This window comes from Phasianus colchicus, chromosome 1 (genome assembly GCF_987193195.1).
Source record: "Phasianus colchicus chromosome 1, bPhaCol1.hap1.1, whole genome shotgun sequence".
NCBI classification, from domain to species: domain Eukaryota; kingdom Metazoa; phylum Chordata; class Aves; order Galliformes; family Phasianidae; genus Phasianus; species Phasianus colchicus.
The window spans coordinates 75,148,642-75,165,361 of record NC_143436.1 but is presented as its reverse complement, the minus strand read 5'-3'; the positions used below and the strand labels follow the sequence as shown (position 1 = coordinate 75,165,361).

Below are 16,720 nucleotides of genomic sequence, written 5' to 3'. Positions count from 1 at the left end.
CGTATCCCATTCCCCTGCCCCCACCGCTTAATGAGAACAAAGAAAGGAATGGGATCTGTTTTGCTTTGCTCCCCTCCTTTTCCCGCCCTTAACATGCAGCTCCAAAAGGTGCTTCTGAGGCCAGCAGATAGCAACCGTTCCACCGGGCTACCGGGTTAGTATTTGCAATTTGGGACCATAGTTTCCCTTTGATGAATTCTTAAACCAACATCTAAGGCTGCTACACTTCAAAATACATGCATTTTATTAAAGAAAATGAATTGAAGAAGCTTTATATGATGAATTCAATTACACTTCAGTAATACAATCATGCTGAGGTCTCTCTGGGTTCAAACTGTGAACTTCAAGGTCTAGAGGACAATATTCTAAATATATATATATACAAACAATGTAGGATTAAAACCTATACATACATATATGCACAGCATCAGATGTAAAAGATAGTAAATGAAAAAACATTTTTCCTTCTAGGTGGCATCACTGCAGTGATATTTAAATCCTTGCAGTAGTAATGATAGATTCATCAAACCTAGATTTGCTGGGATTAATGAGTTTTCACTCAATTTAAACCATTGCCTCTGTGTATGAAATATGCCTAAGGATATTATAAGCCATGCCAAAACAGAAAACCATAATTATATTGAATGATTATTACAAATTATGATTTGTCTATGATCTGTAATTTGCTTCTGAGAGCAAATCAGAATCACTGACCTGTTCTGCCTTTGTACAGCATATTTTCTAGAACCTCACTGAAAACTTGATGAAGAAAATGCACATTACTAACTGATACAGTTGGAAATTATGGCTGTGTTTTCTGGGTACCTTCTTTGCATCTCTAACAGTTCTGAGAACTTAGGATGTTATCTGCGTATGTGGGTACAAGGGAAGAGGGGAGGAAAGGGTGAAAGAGAGGGGAAGAAATACCTATTTCAAAAAGCATATTTTAAAGGGCAATTCTTATTTAGCATTCTTAATTTTCAGAATATTGTGAAACGAGAAGAGCAGACCATCTAGTAGAAAGCAAAGATATTGGAGAGAAAAGATGGCATGCAGATGTAACAAGTACTCAGATGTGTTATTCCTGTTTTAACCTTTCTGATAAAGAATATATTTCTCCTCATACTTATGAGTTATCAAAAAAAAAAAAAAAACATTTTTTACCCTGAGAACATGTACATGTGCAGTCAGCTCCATACATTCCAGCGTATTCACACCCAAACCTACCATTCTCTCTAGCACCCACTGCCACTTCGTTCTTATAATCTAGTCATCATGCCTGTTGTCATACTCTATGAATAAAGTATTGCTTTTTTTTCTCTGTCTGACCTGTAATTCTTCTAAGATTTCTTGCTTTACCAGCCAGCATCTAGGAGAGATACACATGAGTTTGCAGAAGAATAAAGGCCGTTCAAAAGAAGATAGAGAAGATTCCCTATCTTCTCTCTAAAGATGGATCTGCATTCCCAAAAGTACCTTAGCAACTTCTCCATGAGGAAAAAAGATGCTGTTCTGTACAGCATCCTGCTAGGGACCTGAATTACACTTACCCGTGTATAGACTTGTTCAGTAATATGCACCACATCTGAGACTTCTGTAATTGCTTCCCTCAGTAGTTAGATCTGCATTTTATGTATATTCAGGTGTTCTCTGGTCTTTCTTTAAGGTGCTGGGACAGATGCAACTGGCTGATCCAAGGATCACTTAATACATGCCATTACACAGCAGGAGTATCTGCTGGAAGCTGTCATTCAGTAGGACACTCCCACAGAGTAAGTTGGTGCCTTCTTACAAAATCAGTGACCTATCCCTCTTGGGGTTTCACATGTAGAGAGATAAGACACAGAGGCAGTCTGCAGATGTTGCATTCATCTACCCAATATATAAATAAAAATATGCTGAGATGTGGAGAGACATCTGCCAGCCTCTAGATGCTTTGTCAGCCCACAGCCCCTCCTTTTGGTAGTGGGACCAGACATGTCAGCTTCAATATATTTTATTTTGTGGGGAGGGATGCCATGAAGGTTCCTTTTTGGTCTCCATGAATTGTCTAAGTAACATTCCCATTGTGGCAGATGGTGAGAACAGAAGAAATTGAAGGAGTTAAGGCAAATCTATGCCTCCTCCACTTGGTTAATTCCCCAGCAGCCTGATCCTCTGTTGTGATAATTCAGGCCAGAGATAGCAAGATAGGCTGCCATAGTCCCCAGGGAGACTCCAGAAAAAAAATACTTTTATTTCCTGTTCAGGAGGATTAAATGCAAGGCCATTGACAAATCACAGTAAACATCTGGATGTGAGCACTCCATCTATCAAGGCCTAATCCATGAGGTTATTCATTACTGTAGTCAGCAAATTCACATTGTTCTATATATAGTATCAGCTGATCTTTTTTAATGTTTGTCTCAACAGATTTTATTTATTGTGCAAAGCAATCTACTGCATCCTATTTTTGCTTAATTAATTATTTAGAGTAATTATGCCTTTAAAAACAAACAAACATACAAACAAACCATACAGTGTCATATTTTTCAATATTACCCAAAATAATCCAGTTGTTAAAACCCAACTCTGTTCCTGCATTTTATGCTGTTTTGCAGTTTTAAGTCTAAGTTTCTCTGGAAACTTTACATCACACACTAAAGAAAAAAACATAAAATAGTAATTATTGTTTATTTTCTGTATTTTATTATAATTCAAATTAGAATCACTCTCATTAATCTTCCAGAAGAAAGTAAGCACTGAGTAAATGGTCTGGTTAATTCAAAACTAATTTGGTCAGAACATCTGTACATTGACTTGAACAGTAGGACAGATGCCGAACACTATCAGATATCAAATTTATTCATTATTTTGTATATCTTACGAATGCAAGCTACTCTGAAAAAATAGAAAGACCCACATTTTATAAGGGGAACATTTGCACACAACTGTGTCCTTGAAAGTCATCTGTTTAGCCTGCCTAACACTCATTGCTGCTCACACCAAAACCTTGCCCATGTAGCTGCATGCTGTGCCACCTTGTTTCCAGTTAAATCTGCAGGCTTTGATGTTTATATTGGTGGGATCAGCATTTAGCCCAGAGATTTTTATAAGTCCAGTTGCAACAGGATATTTTCAACCTGAAAATATTAGACTCTGTGAGAGAGTATGAATCATCCAAACTTGCAATTTATAATTTCCAGTCCTTTTGACTTGCAGTGTATTACTGTGATGTAATATTTAACTGCAGGGACTTGAAAAGGAAGCAGCCAGATTAGAGATCCTACATAAGACATAAGAATGATTATCCCATCATAGAAAAAATCACAACATGATACATACTCATGGTGTCCTCAACCTGGACTACCAACTGCTTGCCTCTCACGACACTCCTGGAAAACTTGCCTTCCCAGTTCAGCAGCCTTTTCCACAACATAGAGGGGTAGGTACTATATGTCCACCAAAGGTTGAGCCTTGACAGTTACTGCAAGGAGCAGGTTTGGAATCCAGCCTTTCCCATAGCTGCTCTTGCATCTGTTCTCTGCCATGAACTGGTAACTGAGATCTTGAAATATGAAAACCAATGGTGGAAGACTCCTTCTCTTCCCCAGTGTTCATCAGACTATTCTACCTGTTGTGGTTTTGATTTCTATTTTAGCTTAGGTAGAAGTACAGACATTACTTGTATTCATTTAAACATGAGTCCTGTCCTTTTACTTTATATTTTACAAAGTCATTTGTCTCAATATTCTGTAAAAATAAGTTCTACCTACTGAAAGTCAGTTAAATAAAAGCTGATTTCCTGTATCATCTTTTGCACTACAAATACATTTCATTTTCATGGAGTGCTTTTTGTTCTGCTTTTGCCATTCAGAATAAATAAGAATTCTGGACCAGTCCTCTATGCACCATTTTACAACTACTCTAGTTCTTTTTTTTTTTTTTTTTTTTAAACTGCATACATGTTGTTTCTATAACCACTCTTTATATGGAATTACCTCTCCCACATACTTAACTACAATCATTGTCCTTGTCTAAAACATTGCTTTTATTCTGTATCTTTGAAAAAGTATGGTGTTAGAAGGTTTTGTTACCTCTTTAGAGAGGAGGAAATGAAAAAGGAACTCTGTATAGAGCAAGTAAAACACATATTTTTCTTTAACTCTTCTTTCTTTGCCTGCAGTTAGATAACTCTTCAAAGGTACTCAATCAAGGGTGTTGAATTTCCTCCCATACTAAGAATCCAAAGCTTTCCCAAGTAACTGCCCCACACCTCCCAATATCAAGTTGTGTTTTCAGGACTTCAGAAGGTGAAAAGGCTGCTGCACAAAGCAGAAGAGGAGGAAGTCTAATTTTTAAGTTTTCTCTCTCCATTTCATTACAAAAATGGGATTTATCAGTTTGAAGCAAATGTAGTCATTGAAAGCCTATAGGCAGTTTTCTGAAAGTACCTCTCAGAGCAAGACAAAAGCCAGTTCACCTCTCTCACTGGTGTATTAGATGTCTAAGGACATAGTGATTTCATAAATAGCAAACAAAAAGGCTCGTGCCAGTGAGAGGACAGAGACAGACAGCAGGTGCCTTCACATCTGATACATGGAAGTACAGAGATGAGTACATGAAATTAATTACCAGCTGCAAGATGGCTAGATAATGCTTCCACCACAGGTACATCTAGGGTTGCAGGCTGGGCAGGGGCTAATAATCATATGTGAAGATGTATACAAATGAATTCAGCATCCCAATAAGGAAGGCTGAGGAGAAAAGAAGCTGGTATTAGCAAGGCATACAAACCTTTAAGATAAACCTTTGATAAGCTCAAAGTCACTGTCTTCCGTCTTTCAAAATATTACACATGAACTGTCAATCACAATGCTGCCTAAGACATACTTCATATTCTCCATATTCCTTTTAGCATACTTCCACACTATAGCTAGTTTTCAGAGATAGAAAAGCACTTCAAAGCTGGAAGAGAGAATTCTTCTGACTCACGCATTCTATGTTATTCTGGTGTCAAGACTAAGCAGTCAAAATGTTTCCCCCAAAAGTATGACCCCAGTTTCTTGTAAAGAGCCTGCTTTGATGGTAAAAAAAGAAAGCAGCCTTGATATAGATTGGAGGGGAGAGTGGGTACAGGCACAGCAAGAAATGGAGACAGAACCTGAACTGCTGCACCAGGCCTCGCTGAATGGGGAATGAGGGATCGCTGGACTAGGTTGAGATCTAAGCAGACCATATATAGAATGTTATTTTTCTGTTCAGACAAGGAATAGCTGGTACATGAGACAGTTAATACAGCAGTCTAAATAATTCAAAGCAGATAGTAGAAACTGAAATGCACATATTTTTCACATGTTTGGAAATAGGTGATCTTCCTATCTACTAGTCAGCCCATCTGCACTGTTTATGCTATTTTCACAAGAAAATTAAAACAGAAATTGACCAAAGAAACTTACCTTGTTTTTCAAGCATGTATTTCACTCCTGACAATCAGCTGAACAGCATAGTGTTATGACAATACACAGGCAGAGAAATCACCTGTTCTTGTTTCTTGCACAGAATAAAGAAAATCTGAGAGAAGTCAAAAGAAGTTGAATTAATAAGATTTGACAGAAGATTTTACACTAAAAATTGATGAGAATAGCAAATGATGGTTCCACACCAATTTCCTCTTTTGCTTATAGAAGCTGGTGTAATTCAAAATATGAAATACACTCTGTATTATTTGGAATGGAGAGAAAGTGGGATTTCTTCCACAGAGTCTCAACCACTTTTACCTTTGGGTTCATGTCCCGCTGTCAAAAGAAGACACATCTTAGTCTTGGACTGAGCTTTCATATAATTTGCAGCTGCTTGAGTCTGGTTCTTTTCAGGACAAAGGACAAATGCTTACTGGTACCAGAGAATGATCTACTGTACCGTGTTGAATGTCCAAACTCTTCTGGTATTTTCATTAGTAAAGACTGTTTTTGCAGATGAGTACGTGTCATGTCACTGTATTTCTGCACACAAACACACTATCAAAAAAGTGATTCTACTTTTCAGGGATGGGACTAACAAAAAGCTGCTGTTCTTGTTGATGAAAGTGAAGTTGGGTTGGTGAACCCACTGACAATAGTCCTAGGAGGGCTCCTCAAGCTGATTCACTTTTCAGAAGTATACTGACAAGTTATCCCCAAAGAGAACTACTCTGAAGTCTTAAGTCAGGATTCAACTTAATGCTTCTGATCAAGCAGAGAGATAGTTAGTTAGTTAGTTCAGTCAGCTATTTGCAGTACGGGAGAAGACCTGACAGACAAGCTATAAAATGCTTGTCTGGATAACTTTCACTTCAACACAGGACAGAATCACAGAATACTGTGGGTTGGAAGAGACGTCTAGAGAGCATCTAGTCCAACCCCTCTGCTAAAGCAGGTTCCCTAGAATAATTTGCACAGAGAAGTGTTGAGGCAGGTTTTGAATATCGCCAGAGAAGGTGACTCTCCAAGCTCTTTGGGAAGGTTGTTCCAGTGCTCTGTCACTGTCAAAGTAAAGAAGTTTTTCCACAGATTTGTATGGAACTTCCTACGTTGTCAGTGTGTCAAGACACTGCTCCCAGCTTTGTATCATCAGCAAACATACTGAAGGTGGACTCTATCCCTTTATCTAGGTCCTTTATGAAAATGTTGAATAAGACCAGACCCAGTACTGACCGCTGGGGAACACTAACTACAGGTTACACAAACCTTCAACCTACAGTTTTGGAATAATCCATGGCAGATAACCAGGATGCATTCTGGTATACAATTCTTTCCTGCCCATTAGCAGCTGTTATTCAGCCATGCAAGGAACAGCAGATTTTGTATGGCAGTAGATACTTCAGCAGCCTTAATCTACTGGTAACTAAGATTTTAGGGAATCATCTGGCAGTTGCCAAGGTTCAAAGCTTCTCTCCCAGCACTGTTGTGAGGAAGGAGTATCTATCCATAGGAAAGGTGTTGCGGAGTGGAAAGAGTGTAGTTCCTGGAATAGAGATAGGCAAACTGCACTTCAGGGCTTCTAGAAAGAAGCTTCTGAGAAATTTGAGCAGCATGATATCCAGTGGTAGTGTCAGTCTCTCACATGCAAAATGCTGTCAAAAAACAGCGTGCTGAAGTTGTGCCCTGTTTTTTAACAACATCAACTTTTTTCCCACCAATAGAACAGAACACATGCAAACAGCATTTACTGAAAAGCACAGATCAACTAAATGCAGGGTCAATCAAGGACATTAACTTAGGGCACCCCAGTCCCATTCTGAAAAGAGAATGATTTATTTACAGTATCAGTCCCTCTATGAAGCCAAGTTGAACCCTTCCTACTCTATCCCCATATATGAAAGGTCATGGGCAATCTGGTTAAGTTCCCACTGACTCGAAAATGGGAAACAAAACCCCCGCTTTCAAGAAGGAAAAAAGAAAAAGAAATCCAGGGAACTACAGGCTAGTCAATCTCACCTCTGTGCCTGGCAAGATCATGGAGCAGATCCTCCTGAAAGCCCTACTAAGGCACATGGGAGATAAAGACAAAGTGATTGGTTGCAACCAACATGGCTTCCCTAAGGGTAAGTCATGCCTGACAAACTTGTTGGACTTTCGTGATGGAGTTACAGCACCAGTGATGAAGGAAGAGCAATGAACATCATCTGCCTGAACTTGTGCAAAGAATTTGATACTATCCCACATGACATCCTAGTTGCCAAATTGGAGAAAAATGGATTTGAAGAAACTAATGCAGCATTTTGAAAAGCTGAAGGTACCCAGATCCCTTTGTGATGGCCAGACAAATAATCTACATATCCACAAAAGAAGCAGGGCCTATAGAAATGTACCCTCATTCCTAGCTCACTTCAGCTTTAATCCACCAGCTGGCAGAGATAGCCATAGTCATCCAAGATTGAATTTATTAGAAACTGAAACAAAAGAAAAGAAATAGAGAACCATTTTATGTTCAATTCCAAATGTTCCAAATAGATGGACATATTAATGCTAAAAGTCAAAGGATCTCTCCATTTAATACTCACTGACAGAATATCCAGTTGTAATTCATACAGCTGAGCAAATAATAAAAACATGAAACAAAGTACTTCTTATCCTTGTTGGTATCTTAAAAAGAAAATATGGTCTGTGCATATTTGTAACTCTTTATGTAACAAGTAAAGTGGTCAAAAGTACGTTATTAGGAACAGTAAGTTCAATTCTAGGCTTCAGAATCCCCCTGAAAGCAAATGATGTTCTCATTTACAAAGATCTTACACAGTTTTTTTTTGTCTGGTTACACTTGTGTATCAGTTGGAAAGCCAGAAACTATATCAAGTGCCAGTGCAAACTGAATAGTCAAGTACAGACAACCAATAAGAACTATTTCATAAACTGAAAGGGCAAATTTCTTGACATCAGAAAGTTTTTCAAACCTGTTCAGCAGTACCATGAGTTTTCAGTGCCCTACTTTAACTGAAGATCTTACAGAAAGGTTTGAACACTGTGAACAGGCAGAAAATAACAGAATTAATACTAATGACAACAAGAAGATTCAGTGTGCTTGGCAATCTTGGAGAAGGTTGTGCTAAGTCTGAGCAAGCAATTCTTCTCAGAGATAGGTCCATCACCAGCTAGATCTGAGAGAAAATAAGGAATTTCCATATCCTCTATACACTCTGTGTCTACCTGGGAGATACCAATTTTTAACTCATTCATTAGCTAAATTTAATTATGAAATGAGGATTCAGAAATGGGAGAAAATACAAATTTTTACAAATATTTTGTCACTTTCAGCAGGACAGCATTGACTCTTGTGGCAAAATGCAGATATGTCTAAATGGTCTTTCACTCCCTTCATTAGAGTCCATCATCAAAATCTGTTTATAAGGCTCTGACTTTTCAATACTTGCTAAACTCTTACCCAGAAGGGGCCAATTCCATCTTCTCACCTCAAAATATTTAGCTTGATATTATCATGGCTATATTGTAGGCAACCAGCAGACTTCACAGCTTCAGCAGTTTCTATGCACACATGCAGAAGGGCCCTGTGCCCTTCTGCAAGGAGGTAGAAGAGAAGCGTGACTGGCAGTGGAGAGCGGACCAGGGGCCACAATTCCATCCTCAGGCCTCAGAAGCAACACATAGCCTAAGTTGGCACATATCACAAACTGTTGGCCAGGTTTATTTAATCACTTCCCTTTAGCCTGCTCTTTGTTCACACTCACTGGTAGAAAACTGATATTGCACGATAATACAAAGCAACCCTGCAGCTTTTCTCCTACCCTTGGTTTCATGTGACATACTTCTAAGTGGCCTTAGCTCTGCACTAGTATTAGAGATGTAGCATCCCAAAGACTGCTTTGCAAAACACCAGCCCTGCATTGCACAGTAGAAAGAGATCTTTCCTGTCTGTGAGAATGAGCCGGAGTCCTCACCACAGGCTGCATTCTTGGAGGAAGACATGGTTCAAGACATCTACAGCAGAGATCTGCAGAACAAAGCAAGCAGTTTCTGGATCTTCAAGAGTGTAAGTTTTTACGGCTAAATAATAGATTTTTTCCATCACTAATGTTACTCTCTTCATGTCTCACAATACTCAGGACATCTGAAATTCTCCACTGTCTCATTTTTATATCTACTTATACGGCAGATTCTCTTAAAAGCATGTTGTTTTGCTGTAAAATTACAGAAATCTTCCATCTGCTAAAACTGCTGTTCATTTCTTCAGGTCAAGAAAGCTCAATATTCTTTCATGCTACCTCATCCCAATCCTGCCTCATCCCTAACCCACAAAAATGCAGGAAACAAAACCACCCTAGTCCTCTTTCTTGCATTCCTCCCATTCTCTCAAAGTGGTTACTGCTCTGCTAAACTTCCTCGTTATCTCTCTTCAGACTCAAGTGCCTCTCACTGTTTTAGACCCACTGAAATCCTCTACTGAACTTTAATTGTTGTCTTACTCATGAATCCATGAACCTCAGGGCATTTTTTTTTAAATGCCATTCCTGTCCCACACTACTCTACTAATCCCCATTCCTTCCAAAACTACACATCTTTGACTATTCTTGTTTTGTGGAATTTACAGACCATGTCAAGAGCATTTTAATATTCCAATTCTGTATTTAACAATCTATCTGAAGTCCTGAACTCCAAGTAAGACTTCTGGAATTCGAATCCTGAAACATTTTACATCCTACACACTATGCTCCATGCCCTTTCCCCCTTTCCCTATTCCCCGTGCCCCATACATTAGACCTGTCTTCCACCTTTGTGGTAATTTAACTCTGGGGATTCCACAGAGATTTGTCCAACTGAACCCATAGCTATTGAAGACCAGAGGTCTCCTAACTGTGAAGTGGCAAATCTCAAACACAATGCAATGCAATGTTACTTTTTTTTTTTTTTGAGAACTGGCTATATTGGCATCACAGCAAGTTTAAAACTTCTACTCAGTCTACTTGGTTTTCCCACAACATATGCATTTTTACACATGCATTTAAAGGAAATAATTTTCCATAATATTCTGGAGTTAAGATGCAATCCTGAGCCCATCTTTCTTGTCATTCTGTCAAAGCTCTTTGAAGGTTGAACAGAAAGTTTCTGAGAGTTGCCTAATACAGTCAGCTCCCCATCACCTTTACTGCAATCTAGATAGATGTCCCTGAGAAATATTTTAAGTTTTAAATGAAGTTTAAGGAAAAATAAAAATCCGCCCAGTGAAAAAATGTGGGCACATAGGAGGTGCGTGTTCATTTTAGTTTTGTTTTTCATGATCATGCTGTTCACGTGGAAATTGCTACTGAAGTGTTCACCTTTACCTACCTCCACTTTCAAGGAAGTAGTTGTAGAATTCTTGAATTTTCTAACAAGTTAAAGCCATCTCAAGTTTTGGAAAGAAACCAGAATTAGCATACCCAAGATCAGCCCTGTTTATCCTTGACTGTCCCTGAAAAAGGCTTGAGACTACAGCTACTGAACAGAAAATATGTAGATCACTCTGAAAATAATGCCTCTTACTTATTTCCATGGAAACGACAACAGGTACAAAGAGTACAATAACACTGTTTGATAGAGCAAATTTTCAGGTACAAAACACTATTTTTCAACACAGTCAACACCATTAACTATGTATTTTTTGCCAGCACTGAACAAGAGCCCACATGCTACATTCATAGAAGTCTCTACCAACAGAGGTGACCTGCTGCTTCTGTCACCACTGCTGAAATCCACCACCTACTGCCTCACTGTGCTAACATCCACTTCTTGGTCTCCATAAATGCTCAGCAACATTGATTGTGTGATTTTTTCCACATGAAGGAGTTCAGTTTTACACCTTTTCTTCATAGGCACTTCTACGTCAAACGACATTTTGTCAAACTACCCCTCTGCTGCTATCTGTTGCACGGCAATAAAACTTAATGGAACTAACAGGAAAGTTCAACCTCTGCTGCCATATTGCCACCATCTGCCTCTGACATCACTGATGAACGTAGGAGGCATTACTTTCGGAGCAGTCCTCATTATTCATTCTCAATAGAAGTTAAAATCTTGGACCATGATTACAGCCGTGTTTTAAGAAGGAAAAGAAAGACGTCCCTTGTAATGTTAAGCAATTTGTTTATCTTCTATTTCCAGACTTCACAGTTTTGTTGATATTTTACCAGCAAAAACAAAACAAAACAAAGAACTCCAACTTGCTGTGTTCAAAATATAAGATCCAGGAGTTCTCTCTACCATGTGGGAAAATCAATCATGGTATTTGCCAAAGTGGTGTAGGTGCCATAACTGCAGTTCTCTGGAGGCATCCTAGTGGATTCTCCATGCTACCAGGCAATTTAGGATTAATTAATTGCTCTTGAAGTTCCAGAGATGTTAACTGTGCTATGTTTGTTATTTGGCTTTCTCAGGTCCAGTTTATACTAGTTGCTCTATTGCATATATTATAATAAAATATAATACTCATACATAAAATAATGTTTCTTCTCTACCCTTTTTTCCTGTGGTAGTGAGAGCTTTTCAGTTATACTTGGAAGTACCAAGCTACCTAGAAAACACTTTACTGCAGTTACTGTTAACAATCTATGTTAATATACCTTAGTTCTACCACATTCGAAAATAGATGATGGCTTTCTCCAAGTTTCTCTTCTTGGTACTGAGAAAAGCATGTTTCTTCTTTGAATTCTCATATACTGCTAACTCTACGAGTATCCACACACCCCTTGGAAGCGTCTCCAACCATCCTGTGCCCACTAGTTCCCTACTGCAAGTGGCAGTATCTTGTGAATTACATGGCGGGGAAAACTGTGGCCTAATATCAGGCCTCTTACGCTGGTAACGTGTTTTAAAGGGCCTTGTAAACAGTTTCTTAACAGCTGGACAAAACAGTTCTGATGGAACTACAAATGCATAGAGTGTGCCTGGCATTATTTACCAGCTGTATTTATGGCTTTGCATATTTGGACAAACAATATTAAAAGTAACAGGCTTGACTGTATCCCAATTATACATATACATATACATTCAGGTGAAACATAACAAAATGTGGCTATACCTAAACCTACCTGTCTGAAACCTCACAGCCTCACATACAACAGCACTGTTATGGTGACATAAAATAATCTGTATATATACTTACTCTGAAGTCAAGCACTACTGTCAGCTCTTTGGCCTGCTCTCTGACATAAACACTGAGGCCCTCAGCACAAGTGCTTTATGTGTGTCCTGGCACAGAAGCATACGCCCTTGTAATCCAGGCAGAATCTGCCAGCAGAGAGATTAGTTGGTGATTATCAACTGGCTCAGAGTCAGTCCATCAGGGATTTAGTACTACTACATGTGCTCAGATGTTCCATATACATTCCACTTTTGTGTTTCCCCCAAACCATAAAACATAAGCTTCAAATAAAAGAGAAAATCTGGGAACAAGGAGTAGACTTACCCCACCAGCACAGCTGCCTTCAGATCTCTCTTTCTTCAGGATACTCCCAGCACAATTTTTTCCTGTCAGTCTGGATACATGCAGCAGGCAGCAAACCAAAAAGCTGCGAGAGCATGTCACTAAGTAGATGTTGTGCCCAGTTTTCTTCTCCAAAAGTGAAATGAACAAGTGGTGTCTTGGGTCACACATGGATGTGGTTGATATTAACACCTGCTAAGTGCCATTCAGAGACCCCCATCCTTATACACTGTAAAGTCACTACAAGATGTAGACACTTCATTGATGTCGAGTGCAATTTTGTAACTTTGCCAGAGTTGAGGTTACATCGCAACTCCTTCCCCTCTCTGTTGCCTCTCCCCACAAAATTGATCAGAATAAGGAATTAGAAAGAGAAGAAGAATGAATACTGAACAGAGATTCGGTTGGAACCAGTCAGTGGCACAGGAATGAGCCACTGACCTTTAGTCTCACACTTGGAAGCTCGGCCAAATTCTCATACGGAAGCCAGACCATGCCAGACCAACATACATACATCTCCAAGCTGCAGATTTCTTCAGGACATAGAGATTGCTGAGCTATTCATATTGTTGAATAAGACTCAAAAATACAGACACAAACTTCTTCATCAGATCTTCATGGGCCACAAGTGTCCTGGGGAGCAAGCTCTCAGGGATTTAAGCTAGGTTCAATGGGAAGGGAGGGGAGTTGGATGTGACAGAGAAGGACTGGGGGATGTTGTCACTGTCGGAGATTGCAGGGAAAAACATCTCAGTAGCCCCATAGAGTCATGCTAGGGCTCCTCAGAGAAGATCATGTTGCTGATATCCAGACTAAAACCATCTCATGTCCCTCTACGGGTAACTGCACCTACTGCTTCCCTGAAGTGCCTGTATACCAAAGTGGGCAGCATTGGAAATAAACAGGAGGAGCTGGAGATCTGTGTACAGTCACAAGGCTGTGACTTCATGCCAATCACAGAGACGCGCTGGGACAGCTCGCATGACTGGAATGCTGTCACAGAGAAGTACATCCTTTTTAGGAAAGACAGGCTGGGGAAGCAAGGTGGAGAACTTGCCCTTTATGTGAGAGAGCAACTAGTATGTATCAAGTTCCACCTAGGGAAGGGTAAGGACAGTATGGAGAGAGCTTGTGGGTGAGAAATAAAGGACAAACTGCTATAGGTGACATTGTTGAGGGGGTGCACTACGGGTCACCCAATCAGGAGGATGAAGTCAATGAGGCCTTCTACAAGCAGCTGGAAGTAGTCTCGTGATCCCGTGCACTGGATCTCTTAGGGGATTTTAATCATCCAGATATCTGTTGGATAAGCAACATAGCCAGACATACTGCAGGTTCCTGCAATACACTGAAGATAATTTTCTGACACAGGTGGTAGAGGAGCCAACGAGGCAGGGGGTGTTTCTGGACATTGTTCCATCCAACAGGGACGGGCTTGTTAGGGATGTGAAGTTTAGGGACAGCTTGGGATGCAGCAGTTGTGAGACGGTGGAGTTCAAGAGCATGAGTGGAAGAAGTAAGGCAAAAAGTGGGGTTGTTACCCTGGACTTTCAGAGAGCCAACTCCAACCTTTTCTAGGGCATACTTGGAAGTATCTCATGGGCTAGAATGTTAGAAAGTAAGGAGCCCATGAGAGGGATGAGCAACATTTAAACAGCACTTCTTCCAAGCTGGCAGAAGTGATTGCCAAACCGCTCTCTCTCATCTTTGAGAGATCTCAGAGAACAGGAAAGGTGCCTGAAGACTGGAGCATAGCCGGTGTCACTCTGGCCTTCAGAAATGGCAAGAAGGAGGATCTGGGACAGTATAGACCAGTCATTCTCACCTTTGTCCCTCAAAAGATAATAGAACAGCTTGTTCTGCATGCCACCTCCAAGCAATTGGAAGAGAAGAAGGTCACAGGGAGTAGTCAGCATCGACTGAGCAAGGGGAAATCATGCTCGACCAACCTGGTAGCTTTCAGAGATGGCACCACCAGCTGGGTAGATAGGGGGAGAGCAGTGGATGTCTCCTACATTGACTTCAGCAAGGCTTTTGATACTGTCTCCTATGACATCCTGATAACAAAGCTGAGAAGGCGTGTGACAATGAGTGGACGGTGAGGTGGGTTGAGAACTGACTGGCTGAGCTCAAAGGGTGGTGATTGGAGGTGCAGAGTCTAGTTGGAGACCTGTGAGTAGCAGTATTCCCAAGAAGTCATTACTGGGTCTGGTCTTGTTCAATATCTTCATTGACAGTCTTGATGGGGGGATAGTGTCCACCCTCAGCAAGTACGCCCATGACACAAAACTGGGAGGAGTGGCTGACACACCTGGAGACTGTGCTGCCATTCAGCAAGACCTGGACAGGCTGGAGAGATGGGCAGTAAGAAACCATATGAGGTTTAACAAAAGCAAGTATAGAGTCTTGTACCTGGGAAGGACTAACCATAAGTATTAGAACAGACTGGGGCATGATGTACTGGAGTGGAGTTTGCAGAGAAGAACCTGGGTGTCCTGGTGAACGATAGGGTGGCTGTGAGCCAGCACTGTGCCCTGGTCACCAAGGATGCCAATAGGATCCTGGGATGCTGTTATAGTTTTATGATTTTTGGTTATCAGTGTTCCATATCATAACATCATGTAGTTCACTGGGCGTTAAAGAGCTAATGCTCCAGTTCCTGGTACCTGGTTCTCAGAAGAGAATTACATACTACATACCCCAGAGGACCATTGCATTCTTTCTGTTTTCCATTCAGAGGGAAAGATAAGACTGTTCTCATATCACTAGATGTTCCTCTCTTTTCTCTTCTGCTCAGCGCAGCTAGATGTCTCACTTCAGCATTAAAATGAGGCCTTCAGTTTTCAGTCACTCTCTCTTTTATTTTATTAGCTCCAATTCTAATTATTTTGTATCATGTTGTATTATAGTGTTACCTTGCATTCAGATATTTTATTTAGTAAATTAGTTTGTTTCTCCTCAGATTGTTGCCACTGTTTTGTTTTTAGGCCACAACTCTACCCCTTTCCCAGGGCAAGGGTCTGTGTGTGTCCCCACCCCACTAGTCATAGAACCAGTCTGAATCAGCCTGGTTCTATGTAAACTTTTTACAGGTGTATTAAAAGGATAGCAGCCAGCAGGTCAAGGGAGGTGATCCTCCCCCTCTACTCTGCCCTGGTCAGGCTTCAGCTGGAGTACTGTATCCAGTTCTGGCTCCCCAGTACAAAAAAGACTGGAGAAAGTCAAGAGGAGGGCCACAAAGTTGATAAAGGACCTGGAGCATCCCGCCTATGAGGAAAGGCTGAGTTATCTGGGTCTGTTTAGCCTTGAGAAAGGAAGACTCAGAGGTGATCTTATTAATTCTTATTAATGCTTATTAATATATAATATAAATTAATATATTATATTAATTTATAATATAAAGGGACATGGCCAGCCCCTCTTTACAGTTGTCTGTTGGGAAAAGAAAGGGGAAATGGCCATAAACTGGAGCATAGGAAGTTCCACACCAATATGTGAAGAAACTTCTTCACTGTAAGTGTGATGGAGCACTGAAAAAGGCTGCCCAAGAAAGTTGTGAATTCTCCTTTTGGGGAGACATTCAAGACCCACCTGGACACCCATCTGTGCAGCCTGCTATAGTGGGCCTGCTTTGCAGAGGGGTTGGACTTGATCCCTGAAGGTCCCTTCCAGCCCCTACAATTGTGTGATTCTATAATCTATTCTGTGATCTTTTTACACTGGAGAAAAATTTCTGCTGCAGTGAATTTTCATAAGCATATTTCATTTAAGGCAAAGCTTTTTT

The 16,720-nt window shown here is 40.3% G+C and overlaps 1 pseudogene; it reads right to left on the bottom strand.

The window, feature by feature from the left end:
- Positions 1 to 4,680: 4,680 nt before the first annotated feature.
- Positions 4,681 to 13,431, bottom strand: LOC149919743 (very long chain fatty acid elongase 4-like; annotated as a pseudogene).
- Positions 13,432 to 16,720: the final 3,289 nt, after the last annotated feature.